Source organism: Engystomops pustulosus, chromosome 4 (assembly GCF_040894005.1).
Source record: "Engystomops pustulosus chromosome 4, aEngPut4.maternal, whole genome shotgun sequence".
In the NCBI taxonomy this organism is placed as follows: Eukaryota; Metazoa; Chordata; class Amphibia; order Anura; family Leptodactylidae; genus Engystomops; species Engystomops pustulosus.
In genome coordinates, this window is record NC_092414.1 from 38,546,312 (window position 1) to 38,572,280 (window position 25,969).

The 25,969-nt window shown below is 41.2% G+C and overlaps 1 long non-coding RNA gene across 1 annotated transcript; it reads left to right on the forward strand.

Moving 5' to 3' along the window:
- Positions 1-13,894: 13,894 nt before the first annotated feature.
- LOC140128937 (uncharacterized) lies at positions 13,895-17,494 on the forward strand. Its single transcript, XR_011855201.1, has 3 exons — positions 13,895-13,985; positions 14,566-14,694; positions 17,346-17,494. It is a non-coding gene; the product is annotated as an uncharacterized lncRNA (long non-coding RNA).
- The last annotated feature ends 8,475 nt before the right edge of the window (positions 17,495-25,969 follow it).

Here is a 25,969-nt window from a genome sequence, read left to right on the forward strand (position 1 = left end):
GGAAGGGGGATGAAGTAATTGGATCAGGAATGTTTCTTTGGGTTCTTAGAACCACTGAGTTCATCTCATGGGTTGTTTGCTCTAGGTAGTAAAGTACATGCATCCTTACTGAATACACTGGCTGATTTTAGCAGCTGGTAATTAAGTTTTTGGAACTTTGAAGGACAATAAATTAACAATTATGAAGGACAATTAATTTGAATTAAAAATGCAATTAATTAAAACAAAAATATCACACGAGGAAGGATCTGGTCCAGATCTGAAATGCATCTTTCTACTATATAAATCATTAGCCTATTGTTATTATAATTATTTTTTTTATTTTTTACTGAATAAAAGATCCTGCACATTTTCTTCTGAATCAACATGGAGACCATTCCTTGCAGCTGAATTACCTGCGTTTCAGCAAAGGGTCGTCCAATGTGTACAGGGACCAATATAATACCACAGTTATGACGGGTCATAACTTCATCGGTTGAAAGTACTACCCCATCCGTTCTACCCTACCAGTCATACCCAAACTACTAAACTTGGCTTTTTGTTAACATTTGCATAGTCTTGTTCTTCATATTCTTGAAATATTACTTTACTTAATAATAATTACTTTATTTATATAGCGCACACAGATTACACAGCGCTGCACAGAGTTTGCCAAATCAGTCCCTGTCCCCAATGGGGCTCACAATCTAATCAACCTACCAGTATGTTTTTGGGAGGAAACCGGAGGACCTGGAGGAAACCCACGCTAACACGGATAGAACATACAAACTCTTTGCAGATGTTGACCTGGGACATGAACCCAGGACCCCAGCGCTGTAAGGCTATAGTGTTAACCACTGAGCCACAAAGTGAAAATAATATCTTACTTTGCCCATTTCTTCCGGTATTCATACTTCCCTTTATTCTTCAAATATTCATATTCTTGATCTTATCCAAACTTTGAGCATCATAACTATGGATTAAACACTAGATCAAGGAGGTTTAACCCAAAACTGACCTTAGTAAATACACTCCATAGTGTTTGTTCAACCATGTAAATAGTTGAATTAAATCCAATATCTATCGCCTTCACTTTGAGTTTTGCTGGCATGGTTCAGTAACATGGCTGTGTTGATATAGCTGAAACCTATTTCTTTCGGCATGGTATATTCTGAGCCAGTGAGTTGAAAAGTTACAAAGAATCAAATCTTCTGCAACATAATTGTTCTTGCAGCATCCACCGAACTGGAACTCCCCCTCACACGCTCCGCAGTGGCGTTAGATCTTTTCCATTTTGATAAAGGTGAACTTTTCTCACACATGAACTATGCATGCATAATAGTGTTAGCAGTAAATGTGTAAATAATTTAGGGACGAAAAAGATATAAATATTTATATGATATGAATGTTGATGGCAAAGGTAAATATTAAAGAGGAATCGTATATTTATAGAGCACAGTCCTGAGGGCACAATACTGCGACACTGATTTACAGCAGCACAGCTTGGCCATGGGAATGCATGGATCTGGAAAATAAGTCTTTAGAGTATTTTAAGAAAACCTGTTCCAGATTCAGAAAATGACGCTTGTTTACTGTATTTTGCAAAGTTATATAACTTTTCTGATTTACATTCCATATCAACTCTTCATGGGTTCCAAGATCTCAATTGGTGTAATTCATTTTTAGCCTGCAAGAGTGACGGTCACTCAAGAACCTGGCTCCGATATCAGACATTAGGCACCAACTCACCATTCACACGTGTGAATTTCCATAAAAAGTTGTGATGTGATGGAGACACAGATGCAAAACCAGTTCACGAGTCAATCACTGAATTAAAATAAAGTTTGTGAAAACCACTTAAAACCAGTTATATAATAAACTGTTTTTATTATTTAAATATTTTTGATGCCAAAATAGCACTTAAAGGGGTTGTTCACTTTCAGCAAATAATTGATATTGTGTGCGCACGCGTTCTCAACTCCCAAGGCGCACGTGCGCCAGCTTCACTACATTTTAAGGGCCAGCATGCAGTTTCGCTGGCGCTGCCCATTTTCAGAAAATATATAAGCCTGCCTCTTCCTGCACACCCTGCCAGATCTTAGTGCCTATGCCATTGAGAAAGCTTCCCTGCAATATCCCTGAGGATTCCTGTGTTCCTGCTCCTGAGTTCCCGTGCTCCTGCGTTCCTGTTCCCGTGCTCCTGTGTGTTCCTCCGTTCCTGTTCCCATGTTCTTATGTTCCTGCTCCTGTGTGTTCCTGTTCCTGTGCTCAAGTGTGTTCCAGTCCATTCCTATGTTCCCGTTCCCTTCTGTCTGGACCTTTTGTTGCTGACCCTGGATTGGACTTGACCTTGCATCTCTGCTGCCTGCTCTAATCTTGTGCCTGAACCTTACCACGAGACTGTCTCCTGCAAAGGCGCCTCTTAGGAAGGGCACCAATCCCTGTCACTGGCCTCCGGCGGCTGAAGGATCCTTCTGTAATTTAATGTCTGCCTTTGCCTCATCCCCAGTTCTCACACGGCCTGATACAGAGAAGCCTTTCCACCGGGAAGTAGATGCCTCCTCAGTAGGAGCTGTGGCGGTGCTCACCCAGAAAGAGCCCAAAGGCCGAACCCTTACATGCTGGTTCTTCTCTGAGACTTTCTCCTCTGCAGAAAGAAATTAGTCTATAGGAGAAAGAGAACTTCTGGCCATAAAAATGGCGTTATCTTCTGGAGGGTGCTCACCAGACGGTCTGTGTGTATACAGATCATAAGAATCTCCTTTATCTCCAGAATGCTCAGTGTCTTAATCCTTGGCAAGCCTGCTGGTCGCTCTTCTTTTCACATTTTAATCTTTGAATCATTTCCTTCCTGCTGAGAAGAATGTCAAGGCGGATGTCTCTCTCTCTCGTGTCTCCGATTTCATTGGGGAAGAACCGGCTCCTCGGCATATTATTCCTCCCGAGCAATTGGTTGTTGCTGCTCCAGTGGATCTTCGGCAGCTTCCTCCCGGCAAGACATATGTCCAACCTGCACTACGAAAGAGAATATGGACTTGGGGACATTGCTCTTGTGTAGCTGAGAACCCTGGGGTGGAACGCTCTTTAGCCCTCATGTCCCGCATGATCTGGTCAAAGATGTACAGGACTTTGTGGGCTCCTGCACTTCCTGTGCTCATAATGTGCTCGCCTCAAACCAGCTGGTCTACTACAGCAATTACCGATGCCTAGTCGTCCGTGGTGTCATGTGGCCATGGACTTAATCACGGATCTTCCTTCTTCCTCTCAGAATACCGCCATCTGGGTGGTAACAGACCGCTTCTCTAAGATGTTCCATTGTGCCAGGTCTACCGTCAGCTCCTCGTTTTTCCGGCATGTTCTTCACCCACATCTTCCGGCTACATGGAATTCCTGAGCACATAGTCTCTGATCAGGGGTTCAGTTTGTTTCCTGCTTCTGGCGTTCTCTCTGTAGTCAATTACAAGTTAAGCTGGATTTCTCCTCAGCATACCACCTTCAGTCCAATGGACAAATAGAGAGGAATCAAACTCTGGGATGTTACCTCCGTCATTTTGTTTCTGCCCGACAAGACGACTGGTCCGCTCTGTTGCCATGGGCAGAATTCTCCTATAATTCCTTGGATTCCAAATCTTCTGGCTCCACCCCCTTATTCATTGTCTATGGACAGCATCCTCGTCCACCCCTTCCTCTGATGGTGACGTCCGACGATCCTGCTGTGGAGGAGTTGGTCAGAAATCTTAAATCCATTTGGGAGTAGGCTCATCTCTCCTTACTTCAGGCGTCTGCCCAAACCAAAATTCAGGCGGATAAAAAGCGCAGACCTCCTCTGATTTTCTCACCAGGGATAAAGTGTGGCTGTCATCCAAGTATGTTTGGCTGAAGATTCCCAGCTACAAGCTTGGTCGTCGCTTCCTGGGTCCATTTGAGGTATTGAAACGCATTAATGTGGCTTACAAGTTGCGTCTTCCTCCCACCATGCGCATCCCAAATTCCTTCCACGTCTCCCTGCTGAAACATGTCATCCTGAATCACTTCTCTCTCTCTTGTTCTGACTTCCTCTGCCCTAGGTGTTCCCGACTCCTAGGGCACGCGCGCTGGGTTCACAAAATTTTCAGAACATGTATAAGCCTGACTCTTCCTCACACCCTGCCAGATCTTTGTGCCTACTTCATTGAGAAAGCTCCCCTGTGATAACCCTGAGTATTCCTGCGTTCCTGTGTGTTCCTGCTCCTGAGTTCCCGTGTTCCTGAGTTCCTGTGTTCCTGCGTTTCTGTTCCCATGCTCCTGTGTGTTCCTGCGTTCCTCTTTCCGTGTTCCTACGTTCCTGCTCTCGTGCTCCTGTGGGTTCCAGTCCGTTCCTGTGTTCCCATTCCCTTCTCCCTGGACCTCCTGGATTGGACTTGACATTGCATCTCTGCCGCCTTCCCTGATCTTGTACCTGAACCTTACCACGAGACCGTCTCCTGCAAAGGTACCTCAACCTTGGCTGCCGCTGTGAGCTAGTCACACCTGTGGGATGGCCTGGTGGCACTTAGCCATAGCAAAACCATCCCACTTTACGAGGCCTATGCGGATGAGGCGGTGACACAAAAGCTTACAATCTGAGGATGAAGGAGGTGACACAAAAGCTTACAATCTGAGGATGAAGGAGGTGACACAAGAGCTTACAGTCTTTAAGAATGAGGGGGTGACACAAGGAGGTGTAAGAGATTGTGTAAACAACATAAAAAAACAGCGGCTGTTATGTTTGTGTCAACAAAAAGCATAAAACTTAAGCTCCATGCAGTTCTATAACTGAAAAAGATATTTTTCTCTTTAAACATTTGAAACAAATTACTCTAAACTAAAACATACATGCCAAGTAGTCTGTAGGCTGAATGCGGACCACCACCCCTGGCACATAAATCTGCTTGTGCTCTCCCCACATTCTCCCACAGGAAGCAGAGCAGTCTTGAGGATTGTGTGTGACCAATCTTACCTAACCTCGGGTATTGGAAGTCAGACCTAACGCTCAACTCAATGGGGGTCATTTACTAAAGGCCCGATTCGCGTTTTCCCGACGTGTTACGCGAATATTTCCGATTTGCGCCGATTGTACCTGAATTGCCCCGGGATTGTGGCGCACGCGATCGGATTGTGGCGCATCGGCGCCGGCATGCGCGCGACGGAAATCGGGGGGCGTGGCCGAACGAAAACCCGACGTATTCGGAAAAACCGCCGCATTTAAAAACCGAAAAAGTGTCGCTTGGGGAGCGCTTACCTTCACTTGGTCCGAGGTGGTGAATTCCGGCGCGATGAGATGACTTTCAGCGCACCTGGTGGACGGCGGAAGAACTACATTCATAAATCCCGGCCGGACCCGAATGCAGAGCAGAGAACGCGCCGCTGGATCGCGACTGGACCGGGTAAGTAAATGTGCCCCATTATGTGAAGTAATGAGGTGAGCAGGCTGCAACTCAAAGAGGTGAGGCGGTGGAAAGGAACTGAGTGGGGGAGGTTTAGGGAAAAGTTTTACTGACACGGCTTAGTCTTGGGAAAATAGTTATATTGGTATCAGGGCAGTGTTACTCTCCATGGAGAGCGGTTGTTTGGTTCAGAGAAGAATGTTGGGCTGAGTTTCAAGTATTGAAATAAAGGAGAGTTCTATGAATGATTAAGAGGGGAATGTAACTTCCATGAGGGGTAATTGTAAGGCTATACATCCCTCCTTAACCCTATGGCTAAAGGCTTTATACACACAAGCATTTGTCGGGCCACAAATATACACTTTTTGTAACCCATTGTCACAAGTAAGTCATATGCATTCAAGCTGTATGTCGACAAAAACGGCTCATGGTAAATCCATTTGTTACCAGTTTTGCAGACAAAAACAGGGTTTGTGGTCTCTTTTTACAATCAGTTTGTCTTCCATATGTTCACAAAAGCATTTGGAACATTTTTGGAACTTAAACCCACAGCTGGCACACAGATATGTAGATAATATAGCCATGTGTATTAACCGATAGAAATGAATGTTGAATTAATGGACAGCACACAGACAAAAATATTGTTCTAGAACATGAGAACTAATTTATATTTTTACAGTCTTGTTCTTACAAATAGTCCTTAAAAGGCAACGGTAGAGCTGATGAGATCTTCTAGTTTGACATCACTGACCTGAAAGCACGAGGTGTAGTAGATATTATCATCATTAGGCATAGGATAAAATCTATATGTAAAGATTTTTAATCTAGTAATTGGTCTATGTTCTCCTTATGAATGAACGCTAAGTAGATTGATGACAAATTAAGTCAAATGACTTTAAACAATGATATTTTCACGCAGGATTTAATATTGTATTGCATGTTTTCTTTAGCCACATGATTAGCTGCATAATAAAATCTAATCAATCACCAAAATATGAATTACAGAACAGAAAATTGTTACATTGGGACATGTTTGTTAATTGCAAAACCTAATTAACTAATCAAGCAGCATGCCGGTTGTAAAAGGTCATATTTTATTTAATTTCCCAAGGTTGGATTACTTCTCTGTTGGACAAAATGTCAAAAGTTGCTCTGTACACTAAGGTGTCTTCTCTCATCTAGAAATAATTAAACTGATTAGTTCCTACTATTTATAACGCAACACATTTATTCTGCGGTGGCAGGAAGTGTTCACTGACACTAATGATTTGGGCAATTTAAAGGAAATCAAAATTATGTCAATACACAAAGTTGTTGTTAGTTAGACATAACTAGCCAAAAATATGAACTGGGCCAACATCCTTTGATTCAGTGTAATATGGTGGTCTCATGGCTAGGGGGATTAGTGCACAATAATATGGGAACAGATGGCGCTGCCGCCCTGTCACTCAAAGCCTCTCTCACTTATTCACAGAGCACTAAACAATGGAAGAGGAATCTTCTGCATAGAGAGGATACTGATAAAAACCTGCTACGAGCATTGTTAAAATAAATCAGTTAATAAAGCAATTGAACAGATTTCCTATACTGATGTGCCTCAGGGCTCCTCAAAATAAGAAGCCAGCGACAACATGCCAAGTACCAGCTTGACTCTTGCATGAGCCTCAGAAGAAAATAAGGCAGAACAGTAGCAGATGTTTCGGCAGAGTCGCTGCGTTGGTCTTCAAGTTTGACTAGACCTGTTGTAGGAGAGCATTCCCATTGTGTTAAAGCAAACATAAAAATAACATGTACGTTACAAAAGCATAATGTGCGGCTACTGGGCTCTAATGTAGAATGTATGTGTATGTGTAGTATATGCATAGTAGGAACCTTACTATACGGGACTGAGTGCAAATGAACTTCCTCAAGTTACATCCCTTGTTAGTTCTTACATTTTAGGGATGTTTGCCCTCCATCTATGTTTCCCAGATCTTGACAAATGGCTCATTTATAGCACAATTCCACTAAGGAGGTGTCATGACTATAGAGGTCGCAATTGTGCATGGACCCATAAGCTCAGGGGAGATCACAAGTTGCCTTCCAAAACTTTGATCTATTTTGATGGTGTAGCAATTTAAGCAAAGTAAATCCTTCAGTTTTTTTGCACTAAGATTTATGATACAAGCTGCCAGACTTTACGAAATAATTGCCCTTTTAAATGTCTAAAGTAGCCGTAGGTCAGTATGTTGTCAAATAACCAATGCTGTAGGTAAGCTGAGGTTGTGAGTATGCAGTAAGGGTTACAGAATGCTCTCATTACTCCATGTTGCTCCATCGTCACTACATTCATAGAACACCAGTGGACATCGCTTCTCACTATTGCGTAGCTGGAATATATAGATTATACATGCATAGAGGAAAAGGCACTATATCCAAGCCCTGAGATAGGCATCGAGACTCCATAGAGATGAGACATGCAATAGTTTGGAGCCAGAAGAAGCGCAGAGCTCTGCAACGGCAGTCGCTCCTACATGTGAGGTGCTGTTTCTGTCCTCCCTCTACCAGGTTTATTTCTTGGATATGAGAAGGTTTAAATAAATGTCACTATAAGGAAGACGCTACAAGGGGTGAGTGCTATTCTCTTTCTCTACTATTGCAAGTCTCATTAGATTCTACTCAATGTGGGACATGTATCACTCCTAATGCTTTCTTTTTCTTTTTTTAGTAGAACTTTTTGTAAGACTTTTTGTAGTTTGAGACTTTTTATATGCAAAATCAAGCAGCGTACCAAAGTTAGCTGCCTCCAGGATGTAATGCAGTGTTACGGATTTATCTTTGTAGCCCAGATCTTTGTTCAACTTGTACAACTTTTGGGCTCTGAAGTTGTCCCATTCTTGCACCTAATAAGTCCCAGAACAGAACATGCTAGCCTTACGTTTGGGAGCTACTATTTGGGACTAAAAAGTTGTACACCACAAAAAGTTGCAAAAGTGAGACTAAACAGAAAACTCATCACATGTATCACAAAAGGGAAAAACTTAAGTTACATTGCAATGATTATGTAGGCCAACTTCAGGAAACTTGAAAAGTGGCAGCCGAAAAACTATGATACCTGTGCCCCACTCAATAGAGCATAACCCGTGATATCCCCAGTCTCCATGTGATTAAATTTTGTGTATTGGCCGCTGAAGTCCAGAGTCATTTAGCAGTGCCATCTATATTTTTCTCCTCTATAACTGACCTACATAGAGATAAGCTGCAATATCTAAGCTCTCTTGTTAGCATCAGAAGGTCATGTCGGCTGATGAAAAGTTCTGATGGGCATAAGGAAAAGTTGGGGCCTCTTTTACTTTAGTCTTTACTTACAACCTTAGTAAAGGATATGTGACTACAGCTCAGCTACATCTACAAATTTCACACAGAAGTCTGAGATAGACTTCATGTTTCATTAAGGGTTTCAGCTCCTGCTCTTTCCCTCCTTTCCCAAGATCCACCTACTCAGGCTGCATTTACATGTTCCCCCCAGATTGCATTTAAAACTGGGAGGGGCTCGGCTTTATTGCTTAAAGGGATATTCTCGTCTGGGCACTCACATTCAGTTTCACTAATCTGCCATATGTAAACATTTCTTCAATTGGATGTTATTAAAAAAAACTGTTCCTGTGTGAAGATAATTTCTCATAAATGTAGTCATGTTGTCCCTTAGAAACGAGATAGCTTCCTCGGATACGACCACCTCTGCTGGAGGGATTGCACAAAGAAACAAATAGTTTTTGTATTTGAAATGTCTGGGAGTTACTGCAGGTCCCACATCCGTCCGGTGGTAATGATCGCTGAATCCTGGTGAATCGTAATGATCGCTGAATCTATAGCGCATGTCTGGCCACCGCTGCCAGAGTCTGACGTGGTCGTATCCGAGAAAGCCATCTGGTTTCTAAGGGACAGAATGACTACATTTATAGGAAATTATCTTCACACAGGAACATTTTCTTAATAACATCCAATTGAAGAAATGTTTACATGTGGCAAATGAATTTAATTAAATATAAATGCCCTGATGGGAATACCCCTTTAAACACATATGGGATAGGGACGAGCCCCTGCTCAATGTGTCTGGACTGCTTTTTGAAACGCAATGCAGTCCAAACATGTCATCCTCATATTGACTCCTGTCAATCAGGGGTAGGAGCATAGATTTCTTTGCAATTAATTAATTTCCATAAGGATTGGGTAAGGATCAGATAACTGCATATATACCAAGCCTTAAAATAGCCTTGAGGGTTTCTTAATCCAAGGAAGGTATGACTTTATGAATTGGAGGGGGTACAAATAAAATGAACAGAAAAAAGAAGAAACTGGGTCACTAAAGTGTTCAAAATGGCTGACTTTGATTATAGAAGTAGCAATAGATTTACAGTAAATATAATGTGAAAGTCACAACAAGCCTCACGAGGAAAGATAGGCCAGTAATCCAACCCCTATTCATTTTAAATGATCACATCTTAATATTTAAGCCACTTATTATGACAGATTAATTCCTTACAAAACGCCTTCTGCATGCAAAAACGATATTTGTACACAGCATGATAAGCCATATGGGCATGCCCTGAAGGATGTACAGTTTATGAATAACTATGCAATACGCATAAGTAGAAAAAAAAAATTAGACTGAACCGGCCTGATAACACAGGAAATAATTTTGGAAAAATGAGAGCCCTCCCTTTAAACATGGGAGCCATAAATGCTACGCTCCATGAAGAATCTAATCAATTAAGACACGCTATTCCCACAAGAAGTGAAATGTATCAATGGAAGGGAGTTCAAAAAGTAACACTTGGCCATCTATTTTAAGACATCCAATTTTACTTAAAACAACTTTTAATCTAGCAGTACATGTGCATTTATAACACTTACAGTTTATATGTTTCTTTACGCCCTCAGGCAATTTGACAGTGGAACTCTTTTAGTATTGCCGACATACACTATTCTAACACTTTGAAGTGGAAATTGTAACAAGCCAACGTGCTGGAAAGGATCCAGGAAAAAAAATTCAAATTTACACAGCAAAATGTACAAGCAGAGAAGATATAAAGCCTATCTATACAGCGCGGGTAAAACGGCATATGTTTGTACTTGAAGGGTTTGCACTGTGCATATTAATACATTGCAGAACTATAATGCTCAGCTCTGAATCTAGAGACAAATGAACAGCACTAGCAGTGTTTGTTTGCATATTTAGTTTTAGCAATTATTCTAGCAATTCTAATGGGAATTCACCTTTACCTCCTCATCCAAAGCCCACCTCTTAGCTATGCCTGAATAATGTTGTGAGTACATTGAGTACTGACATTGCCCACCATCAGATGTAGTTTTGCAATCTCAACCTTAAAGTGGTTTTCCCACAAAAGAAAATTCTCAAATTTCAATCCCCTAGTGATGTTTACACAATAAAAATAATTTCTAACCCCTTACTTTACAATTTTACTCATTTTTATTGCTGTTTTAGCTCCTATCACTCAGTGATGTCCAGTGTAAAATTCCAGAGTGTGGGTGGGGACTCTTTAAGTAGACACTTCATAATTTCTCTGTGCTGTGAGATGCTGTGTGCTGACAATGTGCTTAGATTATCAGGGCACAGGGTTTATCTATACTTTCATTTAGCTTCTGAACATTGTACTAGTATCTGACACAGAGAAAGAAAGATGAGAGACCCATGAGATGCATATTACACACAATGGCACAGTTAGCTCTGCTACATCGCTCCTCTTACACTATCAGATCTGCTGTGCCTCCCTCACCCACATAAATCTTATCTGCCTGTAGCTCTCCTCTCGCTTCTGCTGTTTTCCAGCAGGAAGTGAGTGTCTGTATATCAGTGTGAGTTCAACCTGGAATGCAAGGGGAGGGGCCGCTGCAGGTAGCAGAGAGGAGAGAACAGCTCAGCTTCACAGCATCAGACAAGATGGCTGACGACCCTAAAGTCAGAAGATCCAAGGTCGGAAAGAAGGATCTACTGAAATTGTGTACACAAGGACTAATAGAGACAGGTTGGAATTATTCCTGTGAAGTGCTGCATGTTTGTTAATAACCATGAATTAGAGGATATCCTTTTAAAAGAAATCTACCATGAAAACCAGGCATGGATAAAACAGTGACACTTACTCATAGTTCCAGGCACTGTGACTGAGGTAGTCTTCTTATATTTGTTATCCAAGCCCTCCTTCCTTCTAAAATCAATGTTCAAAATGATGCTAATAAGTCTGAATAGCTCCTACGGGCATTACAGGAGACCCTACATGCTGCAGCTTGACAGGCAGTTATACTCTTCCCCTCTGGATTTCCCACACCCCCCTTCCTGATGTAATCTCACTACAGCACAGGAAATTTCAGCATGGAATAGGAAATCTACAGCATGGAGGGGCTATGATAACACCCCCAGGAACCCTTCAGGCTTATTTGCATAAAGTAAAAAATTGATTTTAGAAGGAAGGAGGCCATGAACAACAAATATTAGATTACCAAAGAGCCTATGAGTAAGTGCCCTGGTTTATCATGCTGGATTTTGATGGTAGATTTCGTTTAAAGCAAATCGGTCATAAGTTTTGACCACACAAAGCTGAAGATAGTATTGTCCTTAGGGAGCTGTATAATCATCATAATCAACTTTGTGCTTATTCTAAGTAGAGACAGAACTGTGAAAAGTGAAGTTATAATCCAGCTCTGGCTCTCTGCACTTTGTTGCTGCACAGCACCTTTCCTCTTCTAAAAGTAAACGCTGTATCAGTTTTATGTTTGGATATTTACAGCAGTCCGCAGAGGGGAGGGGCTGTGGAACAGTTCATTGCAAAGAGCAGAAAGCTCTTCAGGCTGAAAGAATAGCCTAGTGCACTTGTAGGAGCTGCAAACCTGGATTCAAAATACACTTTACACAGCCCTGCTGCTACTAACTACACAAAAAGGGCCAGGGCCTATACATAGCTCTGTCTGCTCTTTATTATGGTCAATATTGACAATGGATTCCCTTTAAAGTGTAACCGTCATTCTGAGCAAAAAAAAATTAAAAAACACAATTATGCTTCAGTTGTCCCTGTGAATCATTCCTTCAAGTATTTTGCCTATAAGCCACCATTTAGTATCTTTTTTTCTCCATAGCAACCATGTTTTGCAGCTCTACCAAAATACACATTCAGTAAGATTGAGGGGCGGAACCTGTTTCCACATCATCTTCAGCACATGCTCCTGACCAATGAGCAGCTTGAGCATGGACACACCCACTGATACTGAATCAGTGTACACAGAGGCTGTCTGCATAATTTTAGTAATGGATGCTGCTGCAGTAACTAATACATTTCCCCATTGTTGTTACTGCACACATATCTACAGTATCTACATATATTTCTTTCAAATTATCTAGTTTTTAGTGGTATGAGATAAATATATTCAACAAAGATATGGGATAAAGATTCATGTAAATTCGCTAAATGGCAGGAATCCAAGGCAAAAATATATCTATCCTAACTCATATAAAAAAAAATTATCTATCCCCCTCCTATCTATCTATCTATCTATCTATCTATCTATCTATCTATCTATCTATCTATCTATCTATCATCTATCTATCTATCTATCTAATATCCTATCTCATATCTATCTATCTATTCAGCCATCTCCTATGTATCTATCTATCCATCCATCTCCTATCTATCTATCTATCTCTCATATCTATCGATCTATCTATCCATAGTTAGAAAAACAAAAACGAACGGCACTCCAAAATAGTGGAATAATTCAAGCGGTGTTTATTCCCAAGCTGCTACTTTTCAGCTTCATCCGAAGCCTTTCTCAAGCAATCTATCTATAGATCTATCTATCCATCCATCTCCTATTTATCTATATGCACTGAGTATTATTTAGTCACAGCTTCCTTTTGGGAGCAGAAGAACAGTTACTGGATTGTATTTCGGCCACTATTCTCACTGAGTTTGGTAGATATACATGTCCCTTTGTCATATATATATATATACACACAAAAAATTCCCAGCAAATCAGCAAATATTACTTAGTCAAAGGGCTGAAGTCCCCCATGTTGGGAGCAGTATCCAGTGCTATATATGCGTGCCAGATAATACTGACTCCTACCAGTCCAGTAGAAAAGCTTGATTCCAGACTCTCAGGATCCATCACTTGCTGGGAGCAGTGACTGGACCATGTTCTGGGCAGTTTTCACTGCGTCACATTTCTGACTGGATTAGTTCTATGTATGTTGAGCTGGGCAATAGTGCTGGTGAGAAATTAGTTTATGTGTCATTTGTTTTATTATTTTATGTGGACTAGGCTCCTGGCAGCACAGGAGTCAGCTCACCTAGATGGTTTGTGTGGAGCAGACAGGAGCAGGACCTGGGCTGGGAGAATCTGCAGTGAAACGCTGACAGGATGTATTTCAGTGCTTGCACTGTGGCTGGGGACAGGAAGGCAGCAGTGCAAAGTGGAGCGGGGGCGTGGCTAATATGTAAATTATCACTCAGTCTTCAACACTGAGACTACGGAGAGAGCATAGCAATGGCCATCTGAGGGACTGCTGAGAGAGGCTGATAACAGAGAGAAAACTGCTGTATACAGGTGCAATGAGCAAGGTTCGGGTAACCAAACCAATTACAAAAAGGCTTTAAATTCCAAGTCCTACAACATATAAAATGTTTTTTTAAATGACAGTTACTCTTTAAGGCTTAAATTTCAATCTCTACAGAATATGATTTGTAGCATACATTTTTTTAGATACTGTTCTGCTCTCTGCCAACAGACGGTTTGCAATAATACATTTTGTGAGAGAACACATCCTGTCTATGTTATATGACAATGTGAATTATAAAAAATGTGCTGAAAACCCAAACTCGGCTTATACTTGCGTAAAAAAAAATATGTTTTACCAGGTTTTTGTTGTAAAATAAGGGGCCGCGGCTTATACTTGGGTCGGCTTATACTCAAGTATATACGGTACTTTTTTATTTTACAAAATTGCACTTCATATGTCCCAATATTTTCCCTTATTTGAGAAATTGGAGCATAACTTTCAGGCCTGCGCTTCTGTGTAAAGAGTCAGCCATCCCTCAATTGACTGTCCACCTTGTACCATATATTTTTGTGTTGATGATCTTGTAGTGTACGATAGATTAATAGAGGTCAATTCTTTCTTCCACAGAAGTCCCGATCCTCCGCATTCATACAGACATTCATGACAAGAAGGAGATTGGGGGTTTCAGGAAGCCAGCACTGCATTGTCTTATTCCATATCTAAATGGATTTGAGGGTTTGGATCAGAATAACAGAGGTAATTATTCAGCACATTGATGGATTGTAAATAAAATAAATTGATGTTTAACCGAGACTTGAAGAAACCTGTGATTAGATGTTTAACCTCTTAGCACCACAGCCCTTTGCCGACTTCATTTCTCAGATTTTTACTCTGCGCCTTTCAAATGCCAAAACTATGTTCTTTCTTCCATTTACAGAGCCATAGGAGGACTTGTTTTCTGCAAGACAAAGTATACTTTCTAATGGTACCATGTCATTCTGTACAATGCACTGGGAAAATGCCAAAATGTGGAGAAAATTGGGAAAAATTTAATTACATTTTAGTAAGGGTTCGGTATTTTAGGCCAGGGGTCCCCACCCACCGGTCCGCGGACCAGGACCGGGCCGTTGGAGTTTATCAGCCGGTCCGCAGCGCTGCTGACAGCTTACTCCGCGGCCCTGCGCCTGGTCAGAGCTCGCTCTGTGTGGATTTATAATGTTTTCTGCCACAGCCGTGACAGCTCGCAGCTCCCGGCAGAGAACATTATGCAGGACGGGGTGGGGCGTCGGGCGGGTCTTAGTGACACAGCCCTCCACAGCACAGCATGGTACCTGTTGTACGTCACGGGGCGGGTCTTAGTGACGCGGTCCTCCTGCACAGCATGGTGTGTTCCTGACGGGGTGGGGCGGCAGGCTCTCCTTTCTGACACGCCCCTGTCAGAACATGTTATGTGGGGCGTGCTGGGGCAGCAGACTGGCTTCAGTGACGCGGATCCCGGTACCAGTGTTCAGTGTGTAGCTCTGCTAAGCAGCAGCGCTGTATACACTGACGCTCAATGTACAATGCTGCTACTTAGCAGCGCTGTACATAGAGGTCCCGCCAGTATCCTCCCCATACAGTGCTGTCTGGTGCATATTGCTATATGTGCTGTACACTGAAACTGGGTTTTCTGCCATGACAACACACTTCGGGTTTCACTGTCTCCCATCACCCCTAGATGGGATCGTCTTGTTGCAGGAAAACAAGCCCAGTGCTCCCACTGATTCAGGGAAACAACCCTGGTGCTCCCACTCATTCTGAACCTATGGTAAGTTGAATCACATTCTCATTATAAATGTCATAATTATATGATAAGTATGCACTAAGCTCCACCCCTCCATATCCATACCCCTGCAAAGCTGCAGGTTTTTTTTTACTAATACCATTTTAGAGAATGTACAGACTTTTAAACTCTTATTATTCAAATTTTAATGGGTGATCTTTTTCTATTTAAACCTTTAAAAAAAGTTTAAGATAATTTTAAGGCTTCATTCACACTGCTGTATGGGGGACGTATATATACTGCCGACGTATATACACCATATATACGTCCCCCATAGATGGCAATGGTACTACGGTACGGCGGGCACACGTTAGTGTGAATATAGCCTTAGATTAATGGATTTGGATCGGATTGATTGTTAATTACATAACATACTGTAGCTATCCACATCTACTGCATGTGTGGTAGTTAAAGGTAAATAATTTTTAAAGATGGGCTTCACTTTGAAAGAAAACAGTCATATTCAAGGACATCTACCATCAATATTGTGTCCTAATAAGAAGTTCCCGAGGTACATAATTTCTCAGGACTTATTCTATTATAACTCTATGCTGTGATTGCCGAAATATTGAATTTTAAAAAGGTATACAAATTATCCCTGGGCACTCAGGCTACATCACCTGAGCGATGGGGGAATTTATTTTTGAATTTCCCCCATAGTGCTAGCGGTGGCAAACCTCCCACCCGCCCTCACCTCCAGCGCATAGAGCAGCGGGAGATGGGCGTGACTGAGTGCGACGGGAGACCAAGGAGTCTTGTAGGTGGTTACTTGGTGATTAACGGTTATCTGCATCTAATAAGATGGAGTTCCAAAGGACTCTAAATAAAGTTATACAGGTATTTTTTATTTTGTACAAAATAATACATCAATCTGAACTCCTCCTCCTGTTCTATGAAAGGAACCCTAACCCCTTTTTTATCTGAATTTATTTATTTAATTTTTTTTTTTTTAGTTACATTTTTCTTTATGTTTCTCAAAGGTCATAATAGACCATTGTGAATTTTATTTTTTCCAATTTTGTTTTACACTTAGTGCCTCCTAGCACTGGCATCCTGGTTGCATGGAGGACATGTCAGGCTCTCCTGCAGGGACCTGGTTACCAAACAGTCCGGCAGCTACCTGCACTATAAATGTTCTATGATTCAGGCTTTAGGGACCTGGACCTACTACCGTAAGTCTACAATGAGTGGACCAGAAGCAGATTAAAAAAATATTAAAAAGGTTACACTTTTTGAAATCAGTTTTTCTAAGAAATATTAAGATGGAGAACATCTATAATGTATAAAGTGTGATTTCTATGACATATCTCAGTCCATCATATTTTATAGACTGCGGGGTATCCACTGTAATGGCTTTCTGTACAGCATTGTTATATGCCATAAGGATATCTAATGTCGCTCTTTGTCAGGCTGGGTGGTCATGGATATCATACTATACACAATAAATTACTTTAAGCATTGCCTCTATGTTCCGCAGACATCTTTGCCACCATATAAGAAGGTTAGTGTAAAAAAAAAATTATTTTGCAGAAAGATTCTCCTATTATTCTTGAGTGATCAATATTTCACTGATTTCTTTGCCTAGGGCTTTATATATCTTGTGGAAGCACCGCATGTACTGAGCACCATATGAGTCTTTGCTGACATATGACAGATGAAGTTACAGCGTATGTGTCCGATGGAATGATATTCTCTCATGAAACTGCCGAACTTTATGGTATTCTATAGCTCTGATAAATGGTGAACTCTGAAATACTTTGTCTCACTGAGCAAGGCACCGACCTAAGAGAAATACACAGCAGAGGTGGATAATGGATAGCAGATAATATCACGCCTGAATAATACACTCATTTATATGAAGTCTTATATCATATCTGACACATGGCATGATGCGTGGCATTGTATATGTATCCATGCAGATTATTCCCATAGAAATACATTTAATTAGGTGCAAGTAGGACATTAATCTAAGACTGGGATTTAGCAAGGATGGTTTTTAGAATATAATGGTATAATGTTTTACATTACTATCCATTCAACAGGAACTCAAAATACTGTACTTAGCTTAACTTTAAGATTGTCCATTTACTGTAACATAACTTGCTATCAAATAGTATTAGATAGCAGGACCTTTATAAAGCCGAGACCCCTAATTTTACCACCAAAAACTGGGAAAACCTATTGACTCGAGTATAAGCCGAGGGTGTAGTATACAGCCAGCCAGCCCCCATGTAGTATACAGCCAGCCAGCCCCCATGTAGTATACAGCCAGCCAGCCCCCATGTAGTATACAGCCTGCCCAGCCCCCTGTAGTATACAGCCTGCCCTGCCCCAAGTAGTATACAGCCTGCCCCAAGAAGTATACAACCTGCCCTGCCCCAAGAAGTATACAACCTGCCCCATGTGGTATACAGCCTGCCCTGCCCCAAGTGGTATACATCCTGCCCTGCCCCAAGTGGTATACAGCCTGCCCTGCCCCAAGTGGTATACAGCGTTCCCCCAGTATGCCAAGCTAATAAAAAAAAAATAAACTTAATACTCAGCCTCCGACGATACTCACCTTTAATACTCGGCACGGCTCCCGGTTCTCGGCGGCAGCGTCTCTTTTCTTTCTTCACTAGCCGGCAGTCACATCCATGCGAGCTGTCGGCGGGGGCGCAGTATGATGCGGCGGTGTCGCCGCCGATGACGTCATCAGCAGCGACACCGTCGCATCATAGTGTGCGCCCGCCGGCAGCTCGCATGGACACGACTGCCGGCTTGTGAAAAAAGCAGAAGCGGAAGCCGACGCTGAGGACCGGGAGCCGCCGCCAAGGATCAGGGAGCCGCCGCCGAGGATCCGGGTGCCAGAGAGTGAGTATTATTTTTTTTTTTTAATTGACTCGTATATAAGCCAAGGTAAGATTTTTCTGCACATTTTTTGCGTCTCCATCAACCACTTGATCCAGGATGATGTCAATATGTTTGTTCTTAAAGGGAACCTGTCAACAACCGAATGGCTATAAAAAACACAAAAAGTACCTTGTATGGTCGGTTCCCTGTGTGCTGGGCATGTCTTTATAAAGGTTAACGCTGCCTGCAGCCAGAAAAATGAATTTATATCCCTGGTCTACTTCCAATCAGAGGGTTGGGATCCCGGGTAGCAGAAGTCAGATGCACAGAAAAGCAAAGATAGCAATAGCACAAGCAAAGACAAGGAGAAGGACTGTAATAGCCACCACCCTCTGAAGGAACTAGGCAGAACATAAAGGAAGCAATGGACAAAGGAAACAGAACTGACTGGTTCCCCCGTCCATTACGCAAGCCACAGCTTCAGACATAACAAGCTCAAACTCACACCCAGCTTTCCCAAGGAAAGATCCTGAGAAGGAGCTGTCAATTGCAGGAAGCTCTGCATGTGGTTTTCAATCAAGGAAACCTGAAACCTGATCCCATTCAGAACAATGTGCCGGATGGGAATACACCTTCAATCTTGCACATAAAGGTTAACAAATCTTGAAATGTAGGTCCTTTGAAGCACATGCACAAATAAGCACAAATAAGAACATGTTGTCAATCAATTATAGCAAGTAATCAATGAGATTGGGCTGTATCCCAAACCGAACCATAATTGTAATTTTGACTCCAGGTCAGTAATGACATTTACTTTAGACCCCAAACTTTAGTGCAACACAAATAAATGTAGATTCCAGCTCCTACCAAAAATAAAAGGTAGACCTTCAGGGGTGAACCAAGCCTTTCTGCTGCCCAAGGCGAGCCATAGAAAGACGCCCCCCTCCCCCATATATGTAATATATAAGGGAGTGTCAGGACCAAATCCATCATATTGGTTTGGTGTGAAAATAAAGCAATGCAAAATGCACACAGAGTACCACCATGTAGTACAAAATAGATACAGCGTGCCCCCATGTAGTATAAAATGCATACAGCGTGCCACCATATAGTATAAAATACATACAGAGTACCGCCATGTAGTATAAAATTCATAGAGTACCGCCATGTAGTACAAAACAGATACAGCAAGGGCCGGACTAACGTTAGTGGGGGCCCCTTGGAGCAAAAAGTGGTGGAGGCCCCCATTGAAGGTTGTCTAGTTAGGGAACAGCAATATACCCCCCAAAGAAATCAATCACTATATACAGCTACCATATATATTTATACACACACACACCACATGTTACACCTATATATGAACCTATTTCATGTTATACCTATATCTACACCCTTTACATGGTATACCTGCATATACACACACATATATCACATGTAAAACCCATACATACACAGATATGACACCAATATATACACACATGACAAGACACACACATATATATACACACATAAATATACACATGACAAGACACACACACACATACATATATATATATATATATATATATATACACACACACACACACACACATGACAAGACACACACATATATCTACACATGACAAGACACACACACACACATATATCTACACATGACAAGACACACACATACATATATCTACACACATGACAAGACACACACACACACATATATATATATACAGACATGACAAGACACACACACACACATATATATATATACAGACATGACAAGACACACACACACATATATATATATACAGACATGACAAGACACACACACATATATATATATATATATATATATATATATACAGACAAGACACACACACACATATATACACATGACAAGACACACACACATATATATACACATGACAAGACACACACACACATATATACACATGACAAGACACACACATATATCTACACATGACAAGACACACACACACACATATATCTACACATGACAAGACACACACACACATACATATATCTACACACATGACAAGACACACACACACACATATATATATATACAGACATGACAAGACACACACACACATATATACACATGACAAGACACACACATATATACACATGACAAGACACACACACACACACACATATATCTACACATGACAAGACACACACACACACATATATCTACACATGACAAGACACACACACATATATATACACATATATACATATATATATATATACACACACACACACGGCAGCACACACATAATATATATATATATATATATATATATATATACACATGACAAGACACACACACATATATCTACACATGACAAGACACACACACATATATATATACACACACACGGCAGCACACACATAATGTATATATATATATATATATATATATATATATATACATATATATATATATATATATAGAAAGAAGAAAAGTTCGAGCAGCATAGCAATCGTTGAAAAATAGTTAGCCAAACAAAGCTAATAGTGTGCAAAGCCGTAATGGGTCCTGGCCAGGAAAGGGACTCTCCAATAAACAAATGACGAAAAGGCAGCACAAAAATTAAGTGAAAAAACGGTGGTTTAATCCATAAAAGACGACGTTTCGGCTTGTGAGAAAGGCTCACAAGCCGAAACGTCGTCTTTTATGGATTAAACCACCGTTTTTTCACTTAATTTTTGTGCTGCCTTTTCGTCATTTGTATATATATATATACACACATGACAAGACACACACACACATATATATATATATCTACACATGACAAGACACACACACACATATATATATATATATATATACATACACATGACAAGACACACACATATATATATATATCTACACATGACAAGACACATTATATATATATATGTACACATGACACACACACATATATATATTATTCACATGCCACTTACCTGGTATACAGCAGCAGGTCCAGGTCAGGCAGGGGATACATCATAGCACTGGATTGAGCTGTCTCCTCTGTGCAGGAGGCCCGGGCTGGTGGGCGGGGCTTCTCCTGTCAGCTCTGCCCGGGCTGCACTTCCAGGGAGAGCAGCCACAGGTTTGAATGTGGCGCTCCCGCTCCTCCTCCTTCCCCTCGCTCCTCCAGGCTGCCTCTGCACTAGTGACACAGGAAGTACTAGTAAGCGCTTCCTATGTCACAGCAGCGTCGCACAGGACGTCCTGCGCGGTGCTGTCAGTAATAGTACTTGCATCTGAATGATGCAAGTACTATTGTTAGTAGTAGAGGAGCAGCCTGGCAGCCTCTACAATGCTGCCCCCTCCTTCACCAGGAGGCGCACCGCCCTGAGGCGACAGTCTCAAGTCGCGTCATGGCAGGTGCGCTCCTGTAGACCTTAGATCAGATACACTAAATACAGAGTCCAGATTTTTTTTAATTACAACTGCTAAGGTAATTATTGGAACGAATCATGGTTAGTGGAGCCAGAGCTCGGAACTCAAGAAGATCCATTCAGTGCTAAAGAAGCAGACAGATAAGCTTAGTCAAGGGGCTGCCAGTGGTTGGTACACAACAGAGTAGCATCAGTTTCAGGGAGCAGCAAGTTATCGTTATCAGGTGGAGCCAGTGGTTATTGGTCAGTACAAGCAGCAGAATAGGAGGCGCAAGATACATTACTGGTTGAGAGCACAAAAATCTTGTGCATAGGGGAAAACTTAGATACTTTGGACAACCCCCCAAAAAATCAGGGAAAGGGGTTGGGCCAGGAGAGTGGGACTGAAACTGGAGAAGGATCCAGAAAAGAGTATAATAGCTCTGGAAGAGATGCAGCTTTATAGACAGGAGTCTCTAAGTTCAAGTCCGGAAACCAGGCTTATCCCTCCCTAAACGGTTGACAAACAAATGACCCCTTTCAGACAATTACATACTGTACAATAACAGTCTTTTTAATCTGACCAAGGTTAAAGAAATTGACAAGTTGTCATATAGTAAAGAGATCTGCACACAGTTCAACTGAACATCATAGTTGCTTCACTTATGGTCACTTTGGATGCCCATGGGTTCCCTGGGATCTTCATGTCCCACCTAACCACCTATATTATAATTCTTCTTTATAGAAGAAATATAGAATACACGGCAGGGCAGTTGGTTTTCACATGTAATTTTGGAATTCTATTTTGTGCTCTAGTATAATGTATTTATAAAACATAAAATGTGAAGCCCCTGAAGGCAAGGAATACATATTGCTTTTCCATATACAGTAGACACTGACATGAGGATTTAGGCCTACAAACTGCTGACCTGTTACTTAGGGTGATGACAGGTTCACGATTATGTATAATAAAAAAGATCTTAAAACAATATATTCAAATGACCTATGAAGGGTCATAGGGATTGAAAAGAGTCAAGCTGAAATGTTCCCCCCTAAATTCCTTGATGTCCCATAGTCCATTTCATTAGAAGTCTGAGTGGTTATGATGATGTGCTAGTCCTGTGGGACATCATTCAAGACAGGAAGGGAGAGCCAAGTGCTTTGGTACTCATCTCCTCCCTTTGACTCCTTACAGGTTATTTTGATAGATCTTTGAAAGTTAGTTTTCCTCGTAATGCTGACATCATAGAGATCCTTTAACTGTCCTAGATATCAGGCTGATGGTGGTTTTTGAGTTTTGATCCTTATGACAGGTTCCCTTTAAAGGGATCATATGGGGCTATGATATCAATACACCGCTTCCTTTTCTCAGGAGAGTGATGTCACATTCATTGGTCATATGGACATGTTGTAGTTCCATCCCATTGAAATAAAGCCCATTAAACAAAAAGCTAAGCACGCAACCGATCAGCTTAGTGGAACAGGTAATATGTTGGATATATATGCACCCATTTGGTCACTACACATGCCTGAAGAAGGAGGTGAAGCCTCAGAACCGTTGCTTAGTATGCTAGTGTCTCGGTGAGTGCTGCATGAGTCTGAGTGCCGTGGAATGAACACCATGGACTATTACTGGTCAGTATTAATTTGACTCTTGTATGATGAATAAAGAAGATGGAATTTTTTAAAAGTAGAATACTGTGTCAGTGGTATTGAGACGTCAGTATGGGATTGAAAAGCAACACCGAGCAAAGCAGTAAAGAGAGTTCTGCAATCCTCTAATCAGATGACCGGGAGTTGAGCCCCCATTGTCTTTATATTAATTTCCTATGCTAAATATATCTCATCAATGTCTACATCTTTTGGCTAGATCCAGATTTCCCATACACTTATTAGAGCAGCAGTGGGTACACTCTACACATCCATACATACAATTCCTTGTTCAATCAGTGAGGTTTAGAGCAGTCGGATTCACTCCAATCTAACATTCATCAGAGAATAAATATCCTTTCTGACCCGTTATAAGATTGGCACCGACAGACAGCTTGTTCCATACTTACTGAATTAAATGATTGTATTATACTTTCTGAATACCTGAAAAAAAAAGTTAAGTGCCAAAAGGTTTGACGAGAACCAAGAAAACAAGACAATGTTTATGACACTGTCTTCATAGTTGATCTCTGACTTGGCAATATCCAGTGGAGTTATTCCGAGTGATGCTGTGAATATGAATGTGGTCTGATTAAGAGATTAATACACGACTGTTAGCACAACAATTTACCGTGTTGTTCTATTAAATTCATCACCATCCTGAGGAAACAATGTACAACTTTGTTTAATATTTTAATGTTATAGTCAGCAGGATAAAAAAAAAGGGCTGACAGCTCGAAATTTAGAACAAAGCAAAACTACAATTGTCAGGAATTTGAAAGGTAGAAATTAATTCAACAGTCTCGTTCTTCACGTGAAACCTTTACAGGAAATGTTCGTGCCAGCCGAAGGAAGAAATGACAGAGGCATATTGAAATTCAGTTTAATGAAGTTCTATTAGCATGTATTATCTTGTCATTCGCCAAGTGTCAAACCCTTGAGAGAAACAGTAAATAATAAGGGTATTCTTGTATAATGCTCCACAAAGCCTTGGATCATTGCTGACATCCCAAAGTTATTGCAGTTATCACTGGCAAAAGAGTTTCTCTCGAAGAGCATATGTGTAGCGGTATACAGTATCAGCCATTATGAGGTTTACTTTAATTGGATGCAATTTACCTTCATTCATCTTCAGACATAGGATGATGATCCAGGGATTTTTTATTAGAGTGAGGAAAGAATATTTTCCTTATAATGGGCTAAACAACATCAGCCTTTTGAAGTTTATCTGCCTCCCTCCTTTTCATTGTTGGAATATAGGTTGGACGTGATTTTTAGTCAACTATGATACTACAAGGTACCAAGGGCTTTCATCCTAAGGAGCAAAATAAAAAATCTTGAAAATTAGGGAGGCTAACAAAATATAGTCTTAAAAGTAAATCGGTCACCACGAATGTAATTTTTATCTTGTGACAGGTTCCTATGCTATGATAACTTTGAAAATGCCTTTGTACTACTGCCACCACTTTATAAAACCTTATCTTACATTACCTGGCTCCCTGCCAGCAGTGTGTGGCGAGTCCAGTGTGGGTGTAGGGGCAGCTTCAGCAGCCTGTGTGTCTGTGTCTCAGTCTCCTCATACATTCCTCTTCTCCTCCACACCATCCCTATCCCTCCCCTCAAAGCACATGAAAGGAAGAGGCATAGTGAGCTGTAAGAATATGGAGGATATGAGACAGAGACACAGGCTGTTGCAGCTGCCCCCTCCCCCCAGGACTCACTACATGCTGCTGGCAGGGAACCAGGTAATATGAAACAAAGTTTATAAAGTACTAAAATTATTCAGAATACTGTCAAATGTAGACATTTTTTTAAATCAGCATAGCCTAAGCTGTTGGAAACTGTCACCAGTTCAAAACTACATTCCTGGTAATAGCTTATCAAAGTATATGAGGATGGAAAAAGACACAAGTCCATCAAGTCCAACCTTTAAGAATTAAACAAATGTTTTTTTTTCCATAATCTGTGATATTCTTGCTCCCCAGAAAGTCATCCAGGCCTCTCTTGAACATGTACATAGAGTCCGCCATAACAACCTCCTGCGGCAGAGAGTTCCATAGTCTCACTGCTCTTACAGTAAAGAATCTTTGTCTATGGTGATGGTAAAATCGACTCTCCTCTAGGTGTAGAGGATGCACCCTTGTCCTGGTCACAGGCCTAGGTATAAAAAGATCTTTGGAGAGATCCCTGTACTGGTATTTGTACGTAGTAATGAGGTCTCCTCTCAGTCGTCTTTTTTCTAAACTGAATAATCCCAAATTTTGTAATCTTTAGATCAATCCCCCGGCCACCAACCAATAGTGTTCTACAATGACACAATGTTAATAATTTCCAACCCTTGCG